The sequence below is a fragment of the Macrotis lagotis genome, chromosome 8 (assembly GCF_037893015.1).
Source record: "Macrotis lagotis isolate mMagLag1 chromosome 8, bilby.v1.9.chrom.fasta, whole genome shotgun sequence".
Taxonomy (NCBI): Eukaryota; Metazoa; Chordata; class Mammalia; order Peramelemorphia; family Peramelidae; genus Macrotis; species Macrotis lagotis.
The window spans coordinates 140,818,111-140,840,015 of record NC_133665.1 but is presented as its reverse complement, the minus strand read 5'-3'; the positions used below and the strand labels follow the sequence as shown (position 1 = coordinate 140,840,015).

The 21,905-nt window shown below is 38.6% G+C and overlaps 1 protein-coding gene across 1 annotated transcript in view; it reads left to right on the top strand.

Annotated features, from left to right (window-relative positions):
- SYN2 (synapsin II) overlaps window positions 1–21,905 on the top strand; it is a 257,971-nt gene that overhangs the window by 24,987 nt on the left and 211,079 nt on the right. The window lies entirely within an intron of this gene.

Genomic DNA, 21,905 nt, shown 5'->3' with positions numbered 1-21,905 from the left:
ATCCATTCCACTTTGATAAGAATTTATTTTGTGTTTAATTAGGTACAAAGAAGTGGATTTATTATGACAAAAGAAAGATCTCTAGAAGCTTATATTCTATTGGGCAGTATTGTTATCAGCCAATAATTTAGAACATTTATGTAATTAGTAAGGCATTGTAGGAATGGGACTCATTATTAGAAAAGATACTCACAAGGAGAGCAAGAGGATGAAGAAGATTTGTTTGATTTTAAGCTTGTGGTGGGCTAACTCTATTCTGAATGTTTGCTGATGACCGTCACTTTGCTAGTGGAGACAAAGTGGCATTTTTATTTTTTTTGTGAGAGTTGGAAATGGTTGGTATTTGGAGACAATGTTGTAGAACACATTGATATATTTGATGTTTTGTCATTTACTTGAGAAATATAGCTTTCTGTCCCCACTCCCTTAAATATTCTAGGGACCCAGGACTAATGAGCATCCAGAGGTGTACAGCTACCCCTAATGAGTTTATTTAGATAAAATCATGTTAAAACGGACATCATATATAATCTTAAAATAGGACAAGAGGACAGTCTAAGGATATGCGTAGAAAGGGGGGGTAGGTGTCTACAGGATTTAAGGATCATTTAGTCCAACCCTTGCCCATTTTAATAATGAGTAAATTGCTCCCCCGAGACTTAGCCAAGGTCATACCTATAGCAGAGTCAAATCCATGTCTTCTGACTTTAAACTCAATGCCTTTTCTCATTCTGCTATTGAATATACTGTATTGAATATATCCTACAGTCTTTTTAGCCCTATTTAGCAGAACCAATTATTTCTTTCTCAATTATGATCATAGTGGAAAAGCTAGAAAAGACCTTTGAGACATTGAGTCCATATGCTTTGCTGATTTCCATATCTGGCAACTGGTTGTATACAGTTCAGCAATCACAGTGCTTTTTCTAATCCTTGGGATTATCTCTGAGCACGTTTACCTGCTAGAATATAGTCCTAAAATAAAGAAATGATAGGGATGAAAGGTACCTAATAAGGATCCATAAAATTATATTCTTCTGGAATCTTGCCAATGTAATTAAGGAGAATGTATGATGAGGAGGGAAGAAACCAGTCAGATAGATCTGTCAAAGCTAGAGCTATAGATAGGAGGAGGTACACCATAAGGTGAGGACTAGAAGAAGAGAGAACCACCAGAGTTCCATGGGTTGGACTGAAATTAGAGCAGGAATATTGTAACTATTTTGTATAACCATTTGGGAGATCTATCTTCTCATGTTCTGACTAGGTCTGACCAGGCCTCCATTAATATGCAGTAATCACATAGCTTAGCAGACTTTAAAATGAGATGATCATAAATGGGATTATAATGATAATTGATGCTAGTGTTAGTTGAATATCATTGTACAACCCTATTCTCCCATGTCTATCATAGTGCCCTGCTTTGTAAAGGTAATATTCAATGAGGCTGACCCAATATGACAGTTGCTATGACTTTATGGTACTCTTTCTCCATATTAGGAGAAAAAGCTACAGATGGTCAAAATTAAATGGAAGGAGAAATGGGCACAATAAGGTCTATTACAAGGTTCTTTTGAGCCACAAATTAGAAAGCATGGAGTTTAAAAACAGCTAGAATTGTCTATTTTTCCCAGAGCACATTTGATTTTTACAATTAAACAATATCTTGAAATTTCAGCCAAAGTCCAAGCATGACTGTGAAGGAAGAGAAGTCCTTTTTTATTCTCCCTTTCATTCATTAATAAATAACTATTTAGGATCTATTCTGTCCTTAGTCAGGAAGATACAAATATTGAGGGCCTACTGTGACCTTAGCCAGGTAACGAAGGGATACAAAAAAGAAAAAAAACTATTTCACCTGCCATCAAGGAATATGCTGTCTAGTTGAGAGTTCCTTCTTTCTTGTCACTCAAGAGAGTAGAATCATTAGATAAACTCATTCTTGTTAGGGTCTGAAAGACTTAATATTTACCATTCTCAGGAGTACTTGAATTTTAAGAGTATCAGAAGAGGTCAATCAATGACCATTCATTGAAGTCAAAGAAGGGACATTATAATGGTAGAATTTCAGGCATAGATGGGATGTTTTAGAGGAAGGAGTGAATCTTCCTGCTGCCCCTGAAATCACATCAATTAAATGACCACCCATAATGTGGTTATAGATCATAAGAACATAGATTTAGAGCTGGGAAGATCTTAGAGGTCATTGAGTACAATCTCTTCATTTTTCCAGACAAACTGAGTTAATCAAGACCCATGAATTTGGAATCAGGAAGATCTGGGTTCAAATCCTGCATTTGGCACCTCTTGACTGTAAGCCAATAATTTAATTGACTGTAAGTCAATGATTTAATCTCTCTGAGCCTCAGTTTTTTCATCTGTGAAATGGAAGTAATAGTACCTCTGTGACTCACCTTGCAGAGTTATTGAGAAGCTTAAATGAGTAATGTGTATAATAAGGGCATTTGCAAACTTCCAAGTACTCTGTAGATGTCGATTATGATCCTTAGGGGCTGAGCTGGCCCAGAACATTCATTTCAGATCGAGCAATTGAGTGGCAGCATTGAACCTCCCGTTGCCCAACCTCTCTGTCTGATTGCTCAGCAGCCTGTCATTAGGGCTGTCACTAGGCAGAGATTATAATGGCAGGCCTCTGCTGCAGCTATCAGACTGATGGAAGGAGCTTTTTATTTGTGTGCTCCATGCTGGCTGGGCCTTCTGCATCTGTACCTCCAGTCTGCTCTGTGAGGCATCCTTTTCCTCAAAGAAAGGTGAATCAGCTAGAAATCTGTAGAGTTCCAGACAAGGAAAAGAATTCTGGATTCAGGAGCATCAGCTCTACTGCCAATTTGCTGTGCAATTCTAGACTCTCAGTGACTCTTCTAAGCCTAAGGGCATGGCTTAGACAATCCTGAAGTCCCTAGATGTAGCCTTCTGTGGCTTATCAAATAAGACAAACTATCCCAAAAGACAATGTTATTTTAACCTTTTAAAACTTAAAACTGCATCAAGACTTTGGGAATACTGTTTCTATGAAGCATTTTCAAACTTCAAAATATTATATAAATAATTCCTTATCTTCCTCTCCTCCTTCTCTCCTACCATCCCCACTTATTTGATAAGTCAATTATAGACAAAACAGAGGTTGTCAAGTTTGTCTGTGGTCTTCATTCTCATTGACCCTTTATGTATTTTCTCTTTTATCTCTGGTGCCCCTGAGTTTCCATCCCTCAGGTGCCCAATGCCCTCATTCCTATCTGCCTACTCAGAACCCCACACAGAACCTGGGCAGCCTATTCTACTTGGGCATCATTCCCAGTAGAGTTGCTCTCCTAAGTTCCCCCCATAGAAAAATATGCAAGAGTATTTAGAGGAAGATGCCTAATGCAACACATTCCCACTAAGCTATTAAACCCACTTCAGGTTAATCCTTCTGAAGTTATTTCCATTCCTCGCATTTATACAACTTTAAGATTTTCAAAGGTCTCTCTATATGTTATCTTATTTGATCTTCCCAATAAGGCAGTTAGAATTATTATTATCCCTATTTTGCAGAAGGGAAAATTTTTCTTGGGGAGGAATAACTATCTAATGAGACAAGTTCAGCAAAATGAAAGAAAAGTGAAGCAACTCAAGTATTTGGGAGTCATTTTGAATTGGGGCTTGTGAAATTCATAAACATTTATAAAAATATTGACTGGTCACATTATTCTTTTAGCTTTTATAAGCTAACAGAGCTGTATCAAGTTTAGTGTGTGTTGCTGTGTGATTTTGTACTATGTGTCTTTTCTGTGACTCCCCCCAATTGCTTGTCACAATTAATCTTCTCATTCCTTTTCCTCCTGATCATTCAAAGACAACCAGTTGCCACAATGGATAGAATGCTGAATGGAAGGAAATGACAAATTATTATCTTTGTCAAGAAAGCCTTTGGAGGGGCAGCTAGGTGGCACAGTGGATAGAGCACTGGCCCTGGAGTCAGGAGTACCTGAGTTCAAATTCGGCCTCAGACGCTTAATAATGACCTAGCTGTGTGGTGGCCTTGGGCAAGCCACTTAACCCCATTGCCTTGCAAAAACCTTAAAAAAAAAAAAGAAAGCCTTTGGACAAAGTCAGATTTGACTGAACAACTAAATAATCAAAGCAACCAAGGAGAAGTAGACCTGGAGTCAGGAAGACATAAGTCCAAATGTAGCCTCAGACATTTACTAGCTCTGTGACTCTGGGCAAGTCACTTCTCATCTGTCTGACTCAGTTTCTTCATATGTATAGTGAGAATAATCATAGCACTGATCTATAAAGTTCTTGTGAGGATAAAATGAGATATTTGCTAAGTGCTTTGCAAACTTTAAAGTATCTTACAAATAATAGCTATAATTATTGGCATCAGTGATTAACCCTCACACTGACCATGTTTTAGGATATGTTGTACAGCTGACAGCAAAAGTTATAGCTAAAAAAGCATCATGATTTTTTCCCTCCAAGAAAACATTCAGAAAGGGTTTTTCTTCCTTTGCTCCTCCTTTCTAAAGCAGAGACTGTTTGGGTCATATTTATCCCCATGAAATAACATTTATCCCCATGAAATAACACAATAATATGTGGCTTTAAAATTTAAAAAGCACTTTCTTCACATTAACCCTAGAAAATAGGTAGTGTAAGCTTTATTTATTTATTTATTTTAGATTTTTGCAAGGCAAATGGGGTTAAGTGGCTTGCCCAAGGCCACACAGCTAGGTAATTATTAAGCGTCTGAGGTCGAATTTGAACTCAGGTACTCCTGATTCCAGGGCCAGTGCTTTATCCACTACGCCACCTAGCCTCCCCTGTAAGCTTTATTTTTGAAGATAAGGAAACACAACAGGCTTCATATAGTGCCTTTCTCAGATTCATACAGTAAACTTTAGAACTAACACTCAAACTCAGGTCTAAAAGGAGAGAAACAGAGACAGAGAGAGAAAGATGGGAGACAGAGAGAGAGAAGAGAATGAGAGGGGGAGGGGGAGAGTGCTCAAGTGAGAAAGAAGTTGTCCTTTGATGGTAGTCTTTTCTTCATTGTGTTTTTTCATTTTATTCATCCCTTCCTCTCTCCCTAATCAGCCACCCACCCACCCACCCAATAATCACTAGCTGAGTATTGAGTTTTGAGTGATAATTTCGTATTTTAAGCTATGGCTCAGAATATAAACATGATTAGCTTTTGGTCGGGATGGAGTACATCTAACAAAGTCTAATAAAATGTGAAGTCTTACAAATCTTATAAAGAAGACTTTAAATCTAAAAAGAAGTGGTGTTGTGGAGAAAAATGCCTTGTATATACTTGATAAGGCACATCTTATATAGCTATTATGTGTGGAAAAAGTGACTGTAACTGTGTCCTCTGAGGATTTGTATGATTTATCTTCTCTGAGCCTCAGTTTTCCCATCCATAAAATGATGGGATTCAGGGTGGGGTGGACTATATAATTCTTAAGATTCCTTCCAGTTTGTAATCTATGATTCTATACCATTGACACTTAAAGGTGATCAAAAACTTTAAAAAGGAGTCAACAAATGAGGGGTGGCTAGGCGGTAGATAGAGTTCTATGATAGAGTTCTAGGCCTGGAGGAAAACCTGTTATCAAATACTAACTGTGTGACCCTGGGTAAATCACTTAATCCAGTTTTTCTACATTTCCTCATCTGTAAAAAATGATCTAGAAAAGGGAATGACAACCCACTTACTATCTTTGCCAAGAAAACCCCCACACCAGGGTGGGGGGCACAAAGAGCTGGATATAACTAACAATAGCAAAAAAAACTGTATGGTTTCAGATATCTATATACAAGTATGGATTTTGTTATTGTACAGTCATTGTAGTAAACCTCAGGCAAACTTTGAAGTCAGTAAGATGAGTCTTTACTAACTAGGTCTGGTGCTCTATCTACTGTGCCACCTAGCTGCCCCAAAGTATGAATAACAAGCAAAGAAAAACTAGTGTTGTTAATATAGCATCATACATATTACAGGACTGGGATGGAACCTACTAATGGATTTAGACTCTAAAGTAGTATTTCTTTGAAATTCAATTCCACCCAGCATTTTTGTTTAAGCACTGGAGAGACACAAAATTCAACATAATATACTTTTTTTTTTAGGTTTTTGCAAGGCAAATGGGGTTAAGTGGCTTGCCCAAGGCCACACAGCTAGGTAACTATTAAGTGTCTGAGGCTGGATTTGAACCCAGGTACTCCTGATTCCAAGGCCGGTGCTTTATCCACTACGCCACCTAGCTGCCCCCATAACATACTTTCAATGACATTATATTCTGTTAGAAAAAAGGAAGACAATAGTTAAAGTGGAGGAGGCAGGGAAGAAGCATTGTATGTAGTATAAAGAAGATATATGTGTGTGTGTGTGTGTGTGTGTGTGTGTGTGTGTGTGTATGTAATAAAATCTAAGAACCAGAGGAATGCTACATTGGGTTAAGTGTTTTGGTGAAGATCAACAGAGGGAGATACACACAGCTCTGGTTGTTAGAGCATGCCGCACATTACCTAAACAGAAAGAAGAAATAGCTGGAGAGTTTGAAAAATGGACTACAAGGTTGGCAGAGTCGTGATATGAGTGATGATGGGTTTAGATGCCTCCAGGAGCTCTTTCTTTGCTTAGAACATGGCAGATCAGAGTAACTAATACTTTCCTGCCTTGCTTTAATGACAATTTCATCTTTTAAGAAGTCAAAGAACCAAAGAGGTTTCTACCCTCTTGATCGCAACACTGGATATGATCTTAGCTAACGAGGAAGAACTGGTTACTTGAAGTAGAAGTGATGAGAATCTTGGTGGAGTAGGGGAATGGCCATTCCATCTTGGAATTCATGATAGAGATGATGGATGGGATCTAAGCATAGATGGAGATGCATATTTAATTTTGATAGATTAGCTTTCAAAAGGTTCAGATAAATGATAAGTAGATTTCTATAGACTAAAATCTTACAAGGGAATTTTATCCAGGAAGGACTCTGCTTGCTTCTCCAGTACCTAGAATTCCTCTCCACCACACTTCAGTCTCTTAGAATCCCTGGTTTCTTTTAAGACTTAGCACAAGCAGGGCGGCTACATGGTGTAGTGGATAGAACACCGGCCTTGGAGTCAGGAGTACCTGAGTTCAAATCCAGCCTCAGACACTTAATAATTGCCTAGCCGTGTGGCCTTGGGCAAGCCACTTAACCCCATTGCCTTGAAAAATCTAAAAAAAAAAAGACTTAGCACAAGCTATGTTTAAATCAAAAGTTACTTTAATTCTACTTTTCTTGCTTATCTCCTCAGCCTTTCCAATCATTAGCACCTTCTACTCCAAGGTTATCTTATAATTTACTTGTAATTTGTCTTATATCAACCTATATATGTACATGTTGCTGCCACCAGTAGACTATAATCTCCGAGAGGGCAGAAAGTTTTGCTACATATCTCTAGCAAAATGCACGGTACATAAAAAGTACTTGATAAGTGATTATAGATTAATGAATAGACTGATAGTCTAGTTTGGCTGGCACAAAGAGCTCATAGAGGGGCTGGTAGTAAATAAGACTAGAGAAACAGATTTAGACAGACTAGCATTTGTATTTTATCCTAGAAGAGGGAATCATCGGAGGTTTTTAAATAAATTCTATTTAAATATTTAAATATTGGCTCAGACCAATATTTTAGGAAGATTATTTTGGCATTCATGTGGCGACTGGATTGGAAAAGGGAGACTTGAAGCAGGGAGGTCAAATATGAAGCTAACAAATAGTTCAGACAAGATGTATTGAGGGTCTAAACTAGAATGGTAGTTGAATGAGTGGGAAAAAAGGGGAAAAATATGAGAGCTATTAGAAGGGTGGAATTGACTAGATGTCATGTAGCCAGGATAAGAAGAAAAGGGGTAGAATGGGCAAACACATTTGCATCAGATTTCTCTAGTAAGGTTTGGTATCCAAGATAAATAAAATCTAATAAATGTATGTATGTGTAGACATAGATGTGCAAATGTACATACACACACATCTCCATATGAGCAAAATCTGTTCCTCAAGAGATCAGTGATAAAAGACATTAACAATATCAGAAGAACTGAAAATTATTAACCATCATATGAAAAGAACTCCAAATCACTAATGCAAAGAAAAATATAAATCAAAGCAACTGTGAGTTTTCACCTCAAACCTTGAAAATTGATAAATGACAAAAGGGAAATAATAAATGTTGTAAGAGGTATGAGAAGATAATGCATTGCTGGTGAAGCTAAAATTGATAGAACCATTTTGGAAAGTAATTTCCAATTATTCAAAAAAGTGATAAAAATGGCAATAACCTTTGACCCAGAGCTTCTACTACTACTAAGCTTACTTCCATGAATTGATGCAGAGTGTAGTGAACAGAGCCATGAAAACAATGTACACAAGAGGGAAATGTAATGACAAGCTTTTAGAATGGAAAAAACCATCACAAAATGATAAAAAAAGTCACAAAATTACAAAAGCAATCATGACACTAAAGAAAAGATATGAGAAGGCTTCCCTATCTTGTTCCTTTGTAGAGGTGGAAGGTCTACAAATGTAGACTTTTCCATTGTCTATGTATACACAGACATGTACATATATATGAATATGTTTGTATACATACTTGCTTTACGTATAGGTCAATTTTGTGCTTTTTTCCTTCTTTTTTAATTTTATTATTTAAAAATATTGTAACATGGAATTGTTCTCTAGGAGAGGGAAAGAGGAGAAATCATTGATAAAATTTTGGGAATGTAAAGAAATAACGATATCAATAAAAATTTATTTAAAAAAGAATTACCTATATAGGTTACTGATTAGATATGGGCAGTGAGAGAAAAAGAAGAGCCATGGATGAAATTATGAACATAGGGGACTGTAAGGTCCAGGTCATCCTAATCTGAAATAGGAGGATTCAGAAGAAATAGGGAGGAAAGATAAATTCTGATTTTGATATATTGAATTTGGGACACTGATGGAATTTACAGAAGGAGATGTCCAGCAGACAGTTAGCAATATGAGACTAGAATTCAGTATAGAGATTGAGACTAGACATTTTGATGTGGGAGATCATTTATAGAGAAATTATATTGGAATCCAAAGGAGCAGATAAGATCACCAAGGAAGGAAATAGAGAAAGCCTAGAACTGAGTTCTGAGGAATACTCATATTAAGAATATAGGAAATTAATAATGATCCAGAAAAGGAGACTAAGAAAGTGCAATTACCTATATAGAAGGAAAACTTGGAGAGGAAAATGTCAAGAAAGAAGAGAATATCAATAAGAAAGGGATGGTCAACAGTATCAAAGGTAACATGGAGGCCAAGAAGCATGGGGATGGCAGCCAGAGCACAAGGACTTGAGAAATGAGTGGGCAATGAGACAGTGAATAGAGACAATTCTTTCTGAGAGTAAAAGGATAAGATATACAAGAAAGTAATTTTGAGAGATGTCAGAGGTAAGGAGAGTGTCTTAAGTTTGGAGAAGACCTAAACTTATTTGTAGGCAACTGAAGAAAGCAATAGAAAAAGAAAATGATCAATGGAGCAATAGAGGAGACAGGAGAGAATGGCACTGAGCTGGCCATTGGGTGAATAGGTCTTAATTAGAAGAAATCTCTTCCACTTTCCACCACTGATCAGTATTTAGGTCCTCTCATCCTGAAGTGTCAGAGATGTCCCTTAATGACAAAGAAAGCCAACAATTTACTCAAGGTCACGGATAGAGTAACAGAGAAAACTAGAAATTTTTTTTCTTGAGAACTCTGTTCTCAATAAGTCACAGTTTCCAGCTTTGGTTCTTCATTATATTGTGCTACTAGGTTTTCTGGGAAGGGAGACAAATCTGCCATGAATGAAAAGGAACAATATTCCAATCATCACCAGGGGAATATGTTATAAATAAGCATGTGTTCCTTTAGAAGAAATGAGAATATCCATTACAGAGGAGGAGGGAGAGAGATGGGAACACCATGGTCAATATTGCCAAAGTCAATTTTTCACACAGAAGGAAAAATTACAGTCTTCTAGTTCCCATCTCAGATGGTGTTATTATGAGATGAGGACACCTTAGGGTGTTTGTTATACTGTTCCAATTCACTGTCCATCAGTAAATCATTTCCCCCTTGCTGCAACACTCGGAGTTTTGAGCAACTAAAGAAAGAATCAAAGAAAACTCCACATCACCAGTAACACCCAGACACGCAATAATCAGAGCTTCAGTTTCTCTCTTTGTCTTTGTGTGTGTGTGTGTGTGTGTGTGTGTGTGTGTGTGTGTGTGTGTGTGTGTGTGTGTATAGCTCTCCCTTCCTCCTCATTCCTATTCCCTCCCTCCCTCTTTGCTCTTCTCCCTCCTTTCTTTTTTCTTCCTCTCTTCTTCTGGTCTCCTTTATTCCCTTCCCTCTCTTCCCTTTCCTGACTCTGTCTTTCCCCCCCTCCTCCCTCTTTCTCTGTCTCTCTCTCTCTCTCTCTCTCTCTCTCTGTCTCTCTCTCTCTCTCTCCAAAGTCCCAGCCCCAGTTGGCAGTGCTCTCTACCTCTTGTAATTGTATACTTGGTACTTATCTGTATACATTCTGCATCCTTTCCCCTCAAAGACTATCTGGTTCAGGCTTGACATTGATTAGCTACAGTCAGACACATTTTACCTTGACCTCAACATAGTGATGTCATTTTGTTCCTCTTCCAGAACCAAGGACAGCAACTTATTTTGTAAGGACCATTTTCCTTGCTAGGTCTTCCATCCTCACTGGTCTCTCAGAAACTCTAGGTCCTATCCCTATTATGAACCTCTCCTGGATCTCCTCATTGATCCCTTTTATCTCAAATTACCTTGTATTCAGTTATTTCTGGTCATGTTATACCTGCTCATAGAATGTAAACTACTTAGGCTCAGGGACTATGCTGTTTTTGTCTTTATATCTCCAACACTGTAATTTCTTGTACTTAATAACTGCTTGTTGAATTTATTTGGAAAGATCTAGACTTCTTTGGAGAGAGAACAGAGAAAAGAATAGAAAGTGTTGAAATGATTTCAATGAATCTTCGATCTCAGAGTTTCAGGGATCCATGGAAAAGTTCAGAAGGAGAACTTCAGAAATAGACCCCCGGGGCTGCAGAGAATCCATCTGCATTCCAAAGGATGAAGGAATCTTAGAAAGGGACGATGATATCTGCAGCCCACTTCCCTTCAGAACTGAAGCAACTTTTCATTCGACCACATCAGGTAACAAGCTTAGGTAACTGCGAGACAGAGTGGCAGAGATAGGCGAACAAGAGAGGCCCACATTATGTGAATGCTGTTGGAAGTCTGGGGATAATGGAAGGTATTTAGCAGATATCATAATATTCTTTCTAAGTGGAGAATTCTTTGTTCAGAGCCCACTCAGTCTCTAGGAGAGGGCGGATGGCTGCAGGGAGAGATAATGAGCCAGAGTCCTATAAAACCCTTTGGTTTCTCATAGAAATCTATGTCCTGAGTCACTCCCAATGAAGATAGAGACAATATTAATTTGCATTTGTAGGATATCTCAAAAGTCTTAGGGAAGTTTTGAGTTACTAATGGTTAAAACTACAAGACTTTTATGATACCCTCTTGAGTGCCTTAAGATTTACAAAACACTTTACATACATGATCTCATCTGCTCCTCAAAAAACCCCAACAAAACACAACTGGGAGGTAGGTGCCATTATCCTCATTTTATAATTGAGGAAACTGAGGCAGAGGCCAAGCAATTTGCTCAGGGCCACATGACTCATAAATGTCTGAGATAGGGTTTGAACTCAGGTCTTTCTGACTCCAGATCCAGTGTTCTATCCATTGTACATCCAGCCACTTCTGAAATTAGAAAAATCACTGTATAGTTTTGCTTGTTGTGGGCACAATTGCCAAATCAGATTGGGGAGCAGGAAGAGGAGTAGGGAATTTAGCTGTTGGGCCTTTCTTGGCTTTGCTACCACTGTAAGAGGTGACCTTTGAGATTCCTTCCAGCTCCAAATCCATGGTTCTCTAGAGTGCAATAAATCCAGGTTGAGGAGTGAAAAGTCTCCTGGATTCCCAAGTCCTAGGAGCTTTCTTCCAACTTGATATTTCTACTGCATATGTCATGATTGGATCCCTTGATAAATGCAACCAAAGATAATTTTGTTATCTCATTCAGTAGAATATTAGCCCATCAAGGGGGAAGGATTGCTTTTATTTTTGACTTTGTAGTTCCTAGCATAGGATTTTAATAAATGTTTGCAAGATTGTTCAGAAATTGATCTGTATTCTTTGAATCTCAACTCAATCTCTTATGATAAAACTGTGTGATCTTGGTTAAGTCAGTTCATATCTCTGGGCCTCAGTGTTCTCATCTGGAAAAATGGAAGGATCAGATTAGATAACCCCAACTGACTTTAAAATGTTAGGGCTGGGATAGATTCAGCCTAGGAAATATCCAAAGAGGAATTATGGAACCAATCAGGAGACCCATCTCCTGTGGCAAAAACAATCAAGAGCAGCAACTGGGAGAAGTCATGAAATTCTCTGGTAGGATGGGGATTAAAATGCATAATTTGTAGCTCAAAAATTAGCTAGTATATGTGATTGCTTTGGGAAAGAAGAGGAAAGAAAGGGAAAATGAAAGGTAAACTGATTTAGTAAGCCAAATGAGAGGCATTTTGGAAAGGTATTTGGATGAGTTACAATATACCTAATTCCTCTTGGTTCTCTAGAAAGGGTGCTAGATCTGGACCTCTGCTACTTGATACTTGTGTGACCTTGGTAAATCACTTAACCCTCTAGTCCTCAATTAGAAAACAAGGGGATTGGGTTAGATGGCCTCCTACTATTCTATGATTCTTTGGGTTATCCATATGTGGAAGCCCCTCCATTAGTGTGGATAATTAAGAGATGACTATTTTTTAATCTTTTCCAGGCATGGGAAAGGGAAAGTTCTATATCGGGGTGGGGAACATTCTTTCTGCCAAGGGTCTTTAGATATTTATAACATCATTCATGGCCTATATTTGGACAAACATTCAATTAATTCACCCTAAAAAGCTCCTAGAGTTATTTTATTTTGAGTCTTTGCCTGCAGTTGCCTTGACTATGTCAGACCAATACAAACTACAACCCAGAAGTTTCCCAGCCCTGCTTCTAGTAAGAACACTGAGGCAGTGTTTGTTTCTGATGCTCAGTACAGAAGGAGAGCAGAGGACTTGGGGTGGAGAGATGGTGTCATGGTGCCAGCTGTCAGCCCTGGCAGGCACTTTCTCCAGAGCAGATGGAGCCTGAATCCATTACCTTCCAGGACCTTAGGCAGCCAGGTCCAGTCAGGTGGGGCTTACAACTTTGGAAAGCTTCAGAACAATAATAATAGTAGCTGACACTCAGAGCTTATGACACAAAGTCCCTTAGACATACAAGATCTTATCTGATAAAGCTTCCTTGTCTAAACCATCCCCTTCACCACCTTATCTAACCATCCCAGAGTAGGAACTGCTTAGGACTTGGACAAAGTAAATACATTTTTTTTTTTTTGAGGAAAGAGGTTGGAGTGGGGATAGGAACAGTCTATGGATCTGACACATAACCATTTACTTACAAAGGACACTGATTGCAGGGAAATGGACCCTGTTGGGGATAGCTCATGGTTGAATAGTCATCTGTCAGGTCTGTGGAGGGAATTCCATCAGTGGTGGGGAAATAGGCCTAGATGATCTCTCAGTCCTCTCCAACTCTGTAATTCTGTGACTTGCCCAAGGTCACATAGCTAAGGGATTTGAAACCCCATCTTCTGACTTCAAATCCAAGGCCCTTTACAGTCGACCATGCTAGAAATGGGCAAATAGAGAGATTAGTGTTTAATGCTGATGATATATTAGGCACTTCAGCTAAGTGGTAGCAATCTAGATACAAGGAAGTAAGACAGCTCCTGCCTGCAAAAAAGCATACATTCTAATGTGGGGAGGCAACATATAAAGGCAAGGTGGAAAGGAATGGGTCACACATGCAGCATCTCATAGGAGAAAGATGATCCAGAGGCAGAATGAAGGCTTGACTCCAGGAAAACAGGGTAAAGACTAACTTAATTAGAGCCTGGAGTTGAAATTTCTGGAGGAGGAAGAGATAGGGTTGATGTGCCCACCTTCCCATATGTCTGAAACGTACTTTCTCCTTAGCCCGGCCTCATAGATTCCTCTCTAAGATGAAGCTCAGGTGCCCTCTTCTGCCTGAAGCCTCTCCTGATTACTTCACCCACTAGCCCCTCCCTGCCAAATTGTGTGTGTGTGTGTGTGTGTGTGTGTGTGTGTGTGTTATTGTTATTCAGTTCTTTCAGTTGTCAGACTCTTTCTGATCAAATTTAAGGTTTTCTTAGCAAAGATACTGCAGTGGTTTGTCATTTCCTTTTCATTTTACAGATGAGGAAACTGAGGCAAACAGGGTTTAGTAACTTGCCTAGGTTACCCAGCTAGTAAGTATCTGAGGCCAGATTCAAATTCAGGTCTTCCAGACTCTAGGCCTGGCACACTATCCACTGTGTCACCCAGCTGCCTGATCTTCACCAACCTCTAATTGAAAGTTAGCATTTCCTTGAAGTCAAGGACCATCTTTTGTCTCTTTTCGTGTGCTCAGCACAATAGGTGTTTAATAAGTATCTATAGATTAATTGATCGGTCTTTTTCATGAAGCCTTCCTTGAATTCTTCAGACCACATCGATCTCTTTATAGAGTCAGTTTTCTGACTGTAAGTCTATACAATTGCCCCCTGGACATGCTGTACATACCTTGCTTCTTCTATAACAATCCTTATATTACCTTTCTCCCAGAATTGTTGTTAAATTCAGATGAGTTAATTTTTGTAAAAATCTCCATAGAAATGCTAGCTCTTATTTTCTTGTGGAATGCAAACCCTTGATGGCAGGGAGCTTCTTCAGCTTGGTGCTACCCCCAGTAAGGCAATGGAGCTGCTCTCATTGCTTCCTCCCTAATGCCTGTTGAAGAATTAGATGATTCTGTTGGCTCAATTTAGGGTGTAGGTTTCTCTGTTGTCTGCTGATGGTCTAGAACCTTTGTGAATTGTACACATGTGTATACACATAAACACATACATACACACATGTGCATGCCATCCACATGTATACATAGCTTATAACCTTGGAAACTTGCTAAATTTTAATGAAAAAATGAGAATTCTCCTGGGAGGCTAGATCATAGTGAGGGGAATCTGCTTTGGCTCTGGAAGATCTGAGGTGCTGTCGCCCTAATTAGGAATGGCAGGTTGCTGAGCTTCTCTTCCTTCTTATTTGAACCTGTTTGAGAGCCCTGGTTCATTAGATGAGGAGAGAGCAGCCAGGCTTCTCTGGGCCTGATCTGGGCCACCACGCTTTCTGCCAGATCATTCAAATGGGTCAGACGGAAAGCTTTCAAATCCAGGACCTGAGTCCTCACAGAACCTCCTGAGTTTGGGGGTTTGGATGTTCTTTTTGTCTCCCCCTCCCACCAGGTTTTTCATTAAAACACTGACTCAGGGTCACTGACACTTTCTCCCCACATATAAATTTATAATTAGGATTAAAGGAGACAGAAAGAAGACAGTTTCCCTCTTTCCTCACCTCTCCTGATCACCTCTCTTGGGTGTCAGGGCTAGCCTTGTTTGTGATATGTTTCAACTTGCTCTCTTGGGGTCTGTCCTATTGAACCACACAAGTCCCAGTTCAGTTTTCGGTCTTCTCCCAAGGTCTTTTTAGGGAGCTGGCACACTCCCTTTCCCTGTAGTCTCCAGATTTTTTTTTTAGGGTGTGACCCCTGGGGATGGAGGAAGCTAATTAGGCTAGAGTGAACAAGTAGCCAGTTGGTCTAATATAATAGCCAGGTGGGGGCTAGACCTGTTGAGTTCAAATCCTATCTCAAACACTTAACTAGCTGTGTGGCCCCGGGTGAGTCACTGAACCTCTGCCTCAGTTTTCGCATTTGTCAAATGGGAATCATAATAGCACCTATGTCACAAGGTTGTCCTGAGAATTAAATGAGATAATATGTAAAACACTTGCAAACTTTACAATGCTATATAAATGCTAGGTATTATTATTATTATTGTTGTTGTTGATGATGATGATGATAGAGTTGGAAAAGGCATCCGTTGGATCCAAGGTTGAATAATCGGGCTAAGAGGAAACCTCATCACAAAGGAGCTGCTTAACAGTCAGAAGGGATCTGAGTGGCCATCTTGTTCAATCTCTACTTGAATGAAAATTTTCTATGTAAGACATAGGACTAGTGTTCATCCAACATTTGCTTGAAGAGACTGCCAGTGGGAGGGAACTCATTCTTCCCAAGGCTATTTGAAATATATTAGTGGAGAAAGGGTGGAAATTCATTCCTAATCACTTTGGGGAAATTAGGTCCCAGAGATGAACTCAGACTATTTCCCTATTGCTTTGCTTCTCTCAACATTTCCAGGTCTGAGATTTACCATCAGTTACTAATAATACATTCATATAGCCTTGAAACATTCATATAGCCTTGAAAGTTTGCAAAACACTTTATATATGTGATCTCATTTGATCTTTATAATAACCCTAGGAGGTAGGTTCTATTATTTTTCAGTTGGGGAAACTAAAACTGAGAGGGTTAAGTGATAACATAAACATAACAAATATTTTGGTCAGTTCATTAAAGTTTGCAAATACTAAGCCTCCCAACAAGCCTGTGAGATTATCAATGAGTAAGCAATTATTAAATGAACAAGAAACCATACTAGGTACTGTAGGTGCCAAGATGAGAATAAACATCTAATGCCTTCAAGCAATTCGCATTCTATTGTGAGAATCAGGTAGAGGTATTTTGTTGCTATTTAATCATTCCAGTCATGACTGACCCTTTGTGATCTCATTTTGGAGGTTTTCTTGGCAACAATAATGGAGTGGTTTGCCATTTCCTTCTTCAAATCATTTTGCAGATGAGGAAACTGAGGCAAACAGGGTTAAGTGACTTGCCCAAGGTCACCCAGTTTAGTAAGTATATGAGGCCAGATTTGAATTCATGAAGATCATTCTTCCTGATTCCAAGTGCAGTACTCTACCAACTGGGTAATATGGCACCCTATACCTGCAGGTATTGATAAAAGCAAAATGTATTCAAGTTAATACATGATCATTTGGGAAGGGAGTGGAGGAAGAGGAGAGGCACTAGTAACTTGGGGGGGGGATGAGACAAGGCATCTGGATGAATTGTTACTTGAATTTAGTTTTATGGAATGCTTGGAATTCTAAGAGGCAGAAGTAAGTAAGGGAGTGTCATGGTCAGACCTATACTTTAACAATAAACTTTGGGTAGCTGTATGGAGGAAGGATTATATAAATGAATGTGCATGCCAAGAAACCAAGCAGGAGACTGTTGGAGAAGTTCACCAGGAGGAAATAAAGGTCTGAACTGGGGCAAGGGCTTTGTGAGAAGAGAGAAGAGGATGCCAGGGATTTGTGATGATAGAACTGGGGAGACTTGGCAACTGCCTAGGTAGGATGGGGATGATGGTGACTTTAAGGTTCTGAATCTGAGTAACTTGAAGGAAATTATTGCCCTAGAAATAAGGAAGTTTGGAAGAGTAGTGGATTGAGGAGTAAGTGGGAAAATATGAATTCAGTTTGGACATGTTGAGTTTGAGATGACTAGAGGTCATCGATGTGGAGATGTCCAGTAAGCAGCTGATATTGCAGGTCTGGAGAGAGGTGCTAAAGGTACCCCTGCCACGATTTTAAAGACAAGAAAACCAAGGTTCAGAGAAGTTATATGACTTACCCATGATCACACAGTTTGTGTTGGAGACTGGGTTTGAACTCAGGTCTCTGACTCCAAATCCCTTATGATATCCACTATACCATGCTTACTATTTTAAAGAGGCAAAGCTAGGTCCCTGGTACCCTGATTTGAGCAGAATTCCTACCAGAAACCTCTAGGGGAGGTGATGGAACACAATGATACCAGCGTAGAGGACCAGAAAATCTAGGGGCGAGTATTTACTCTGCCATTCAACCAGATATATGACCTTGAGCAAGTCCAATTTGTTCTAGACTAGAATTGGGCGTTTTTCTTTTAGAATCAGTCCCAGTGAGACTCCTCAGTTGCTTTGTCTAATTGGGGTCTCTTTCATTTTAAGTAAAGAATGAAAAGGACACAACCTACTGTGAAAGGATTGGAAAGCAGGATTTCTGGAAAAGGTTAAAAGAGCCAGGCTATTTTTGCTCAAGAGGAAAAATGACTGAGGACAACTTAATAAATGCCTTCAAACATGATTAGGCTTATATGCGGGAAGGTAACTTAGAAGCTATTTTTCAGCCCAGAAGGGGCACAACTAGAGGAAATGTGTTTAAACAGGCAAAAAAGATTTAATTTATACACAAGGAAGAACTTCCTACTGGTAAAGAAGATTAATTAAACATTGGGACCTAAAACTGCCTGGGTTCTGGTAGAGGTGGGGGCGGGGTATAAAGAGGTGGGAGGGAGGAGAAGGCAAGAATTGGGTGTGACCCATACCAGGGATGCCCTTATCACATCACTAATGTTTAATGATAGCAATCATTAAACAGTTTTTGAGCATGAAGTTCAATATATATAAATAAATATATATATTATATACAATAGAGATTTCAAACTTGAGTATGACATGAACTAAATTAAAATATAATTTGGAAATATTTAGAAAAATAAATAAAAATATAATATAATATAATATAGTAATGTTAATTTGAGGTTTGTGGAGAGATCTGTTACTATTTGAGTTTGATACCATTTATATACATGTACTTCTATATTAATCTATAATATAAAACCTACATAAATTTTAAAAGGATAAACTATTGATGATATTAATAATATTCCAAAATTAATTTTTATTTTAAATCCTGTGGTAAGAAGGATTGATAATGATAATAATTAAAATTGATAATCTAAAGTAATTAAAATTGAAAATGTAAAATATAACTTGACAGTAATATTATAATTTCCATTTTTATATTTTTAACAAATGGATTCAAATCCCATTAAAAGTTTTGGAAGATTGGGCAGCTAGGTGGTGCAGTGGATAGAGCACTGGCCCTGGAGTCAGGAGGACCTGAGTTCAAATCTGAACTCAGACACTTAATAATTACCTGTCTGACCTTGGGCAAGTCACTTAACCCCATTTCCTTGCAAAAACCAAAAAATAATAAAACAACTTTTGAAAGATTGAAAAACCTGTTAGCAAATTGTTTCCATGTTTAAATGGGTAGAAATGAGAATTTTTCTAGTTGACATACTTAAATTGTTTTTGGAAACAAAAGCATCTTGCTAATTAATCATTGTGGCTTCCTACTGGCATTATGCAATTTCTGAATGCATGATAAATACTTTGGATGAGTTTTATCATTAATTATTGTCAATGTTCTGGAAATCCACTTAAAATAATCTCGATAGTTATAATTTTTCACCAACTTTTTCATCAGATCCAATCAATCATTTGGTAGATGAAGTATTTATTAAGTATTTACTATGTGTAAGGTGTACATATCAGGTACATTAAGCAAGCAAGACAGTCTTTCCTGTCAAGAAGTTTACATTCAAATGGGGGTGGCAAAGATAACCACACAAAAAGGGGAGCAGGGAAGGAACAGTGGGTGGGAAATGTAGGGGGTGAGGCAAGGTGGCTTTGGAAGATTGAGAGGTTCCTGGGAGTGAAGTGAACATGATTGGGCTCCCTGGTGGAATGATGGAAGGGGATAGTCACTAATCAGAAGGGCTGGTGTCAGGGTGGCAGTGTCCCTAGGTTGGAAAGTGGGCTGGTGTGGAGATGGGGTGAGCAGAGCTGTGCTGTCATTTACCCTTTTTTTTTTTTGCAAGGCAATGGGGTTAAGTGGCTTGCCCAAGGCCACACAGCTAGGCAATTATTAAGTGTCTGAGGCCGGATTTGAACTAGGGTACTCCTGACTCCAGGGTCAGTGCTCTATCTACTGTGCACCTAGCTGCCCCTGTCATTTACCCTTAATGGAACTAATGGAAAGGGCATACTAGGAGGGGGAGGAATTCACATTATTAGTGATCTTCTAGTTTCTTTTCAGGAATATTTTAATACCATTTCCTCCCTCTGATTTGTTTAGCTAAAAGCAAATTATAAATTCAATTAACTGGGCACAAATAAATTGCAATATACTGAAAGCAAATGAATAAAGCAAACAAATGAGAGATGTCTTTACTGTCAAATCTACCATGTTTCGGAACATCCTTCTATTCTTCCCTTAGGATACTTTCTATGCTATATGTAACATATGACAGTCAAATGCAGAGTGCATTTATTTCTATATTTATTATTAGTGAATCTTAATTTTTTCCTGTGTTTAAATAAGAAAAAAGATGTGATATTTTCTTTCAACATCCCTAATAGATTGAATTTATATTTTAAATTCTGTGGTAAGAAGTGCCACAGTATATAAAATAAAAATTGATAATAATAATTAAAACTGATAAGATAATATAAAGTAAATAAGATTAACAATTGTATATCCCCTTATTGTAGACCACTTATCTGATGGCTTTGCTGTATAAAGGAAGGTAAATGACTTCACCTCTCTGTGTATCTAAGTTTTTGAGTTCATAGAAAGTACCTCCCATCCCACAAAAAAAAACAAAGACCAAAGTATTTTGGCTCAAGATGTCACATGGTAGAGTCTGGAGACTGGTCGGGATTTGTGGCTGAAAGGAAAGAAAAGCCCAGGAAGATACTACAGGTACAAACCCGATCTAGAACTATTTGTTGCCTTGCAGTGTCCTTCTCCTGGATATTTCTGGCATGGAGCCCTCTGTTTGCATTCCACAGAAGGCTCATTCACAACAGGGCCTCAGGAGAGACAGGGGTGAGACTGTGGTTGATGGTAAGGTTCATAAATCAGCTGATGTAATGGTTAGGAAATAGAAACCCTTCGATGCTGATTTCTGAAAGTACCTACCAACTTGCAGTAACCCTCTAGTCTCTGGGGCCAAGAGAGCAAAGAATTCAAAGCTTTTTTGAATTCTTTAAAAAACGTATTCACAATATTCCTGAATGCAAATAGTGCAGGCTGGACTTGTACAATTTTCAAGTATGGAAATGGGTCCAGAGAGGGTAATCAAGGTCCCTTGATTAGAATCACACAGTACAGACAGTTCATGTCCCCCTCTTAAGTATTTCAGGTGAGGTGTGAGGTAGATGGCATCTTCTTGCTTTTTGTTCTCTCTCCCTCCAAAATTACTTTTGGCTACAGCTGATGCCCCTTGAGCAACCAGGTCAGCTTCTAAGATGGAATGGTGGAACCTCATTGTTTGACTGTGGACCCCTCTATTTCCTTATCTATAAAATGAGAAGATTAGACTAGCAGATTGTTATCATTTGCCACTGCTTTCTAGGTGGAGCCATAGTGCACAAAGTACTGGACATCTTCCTGAGTTCAAATTCAACCTCAGACTTAGTAGCAATGTGACCCTGGGCATTCTTTAACCCTTGGTTTATAACCCTTGGTTATAAAATGAACTGGAGAAGGAAATGGCAAACCACTCCAGTATCTCTGCCAAGAAAACCCCAAATGGGACCTCGGTGAGTTTGAAATGACTGAGCAACAAAAAGATTCCAGGCACTATCCTAAGCTAAGTTCTCTTTAGCTTTAAATACCATTTATTCTCTCATCTCCTTTGTCACTCAGAGGTTAGCTTGATCTAAATCCCTTTCAGCATCATTTCCTTAGTATCCAACACCCTTCTACTCTTCATGGAGACCAGGTCTAAAAACCTCTCAGTTGTTGAATAATGAAGACAAAAATAATTGATATTTATTTAACACTTCAAAGTTTGCAATATGCTTTCTCAAATTTCTTTCTGATCTTTGAAACAATCT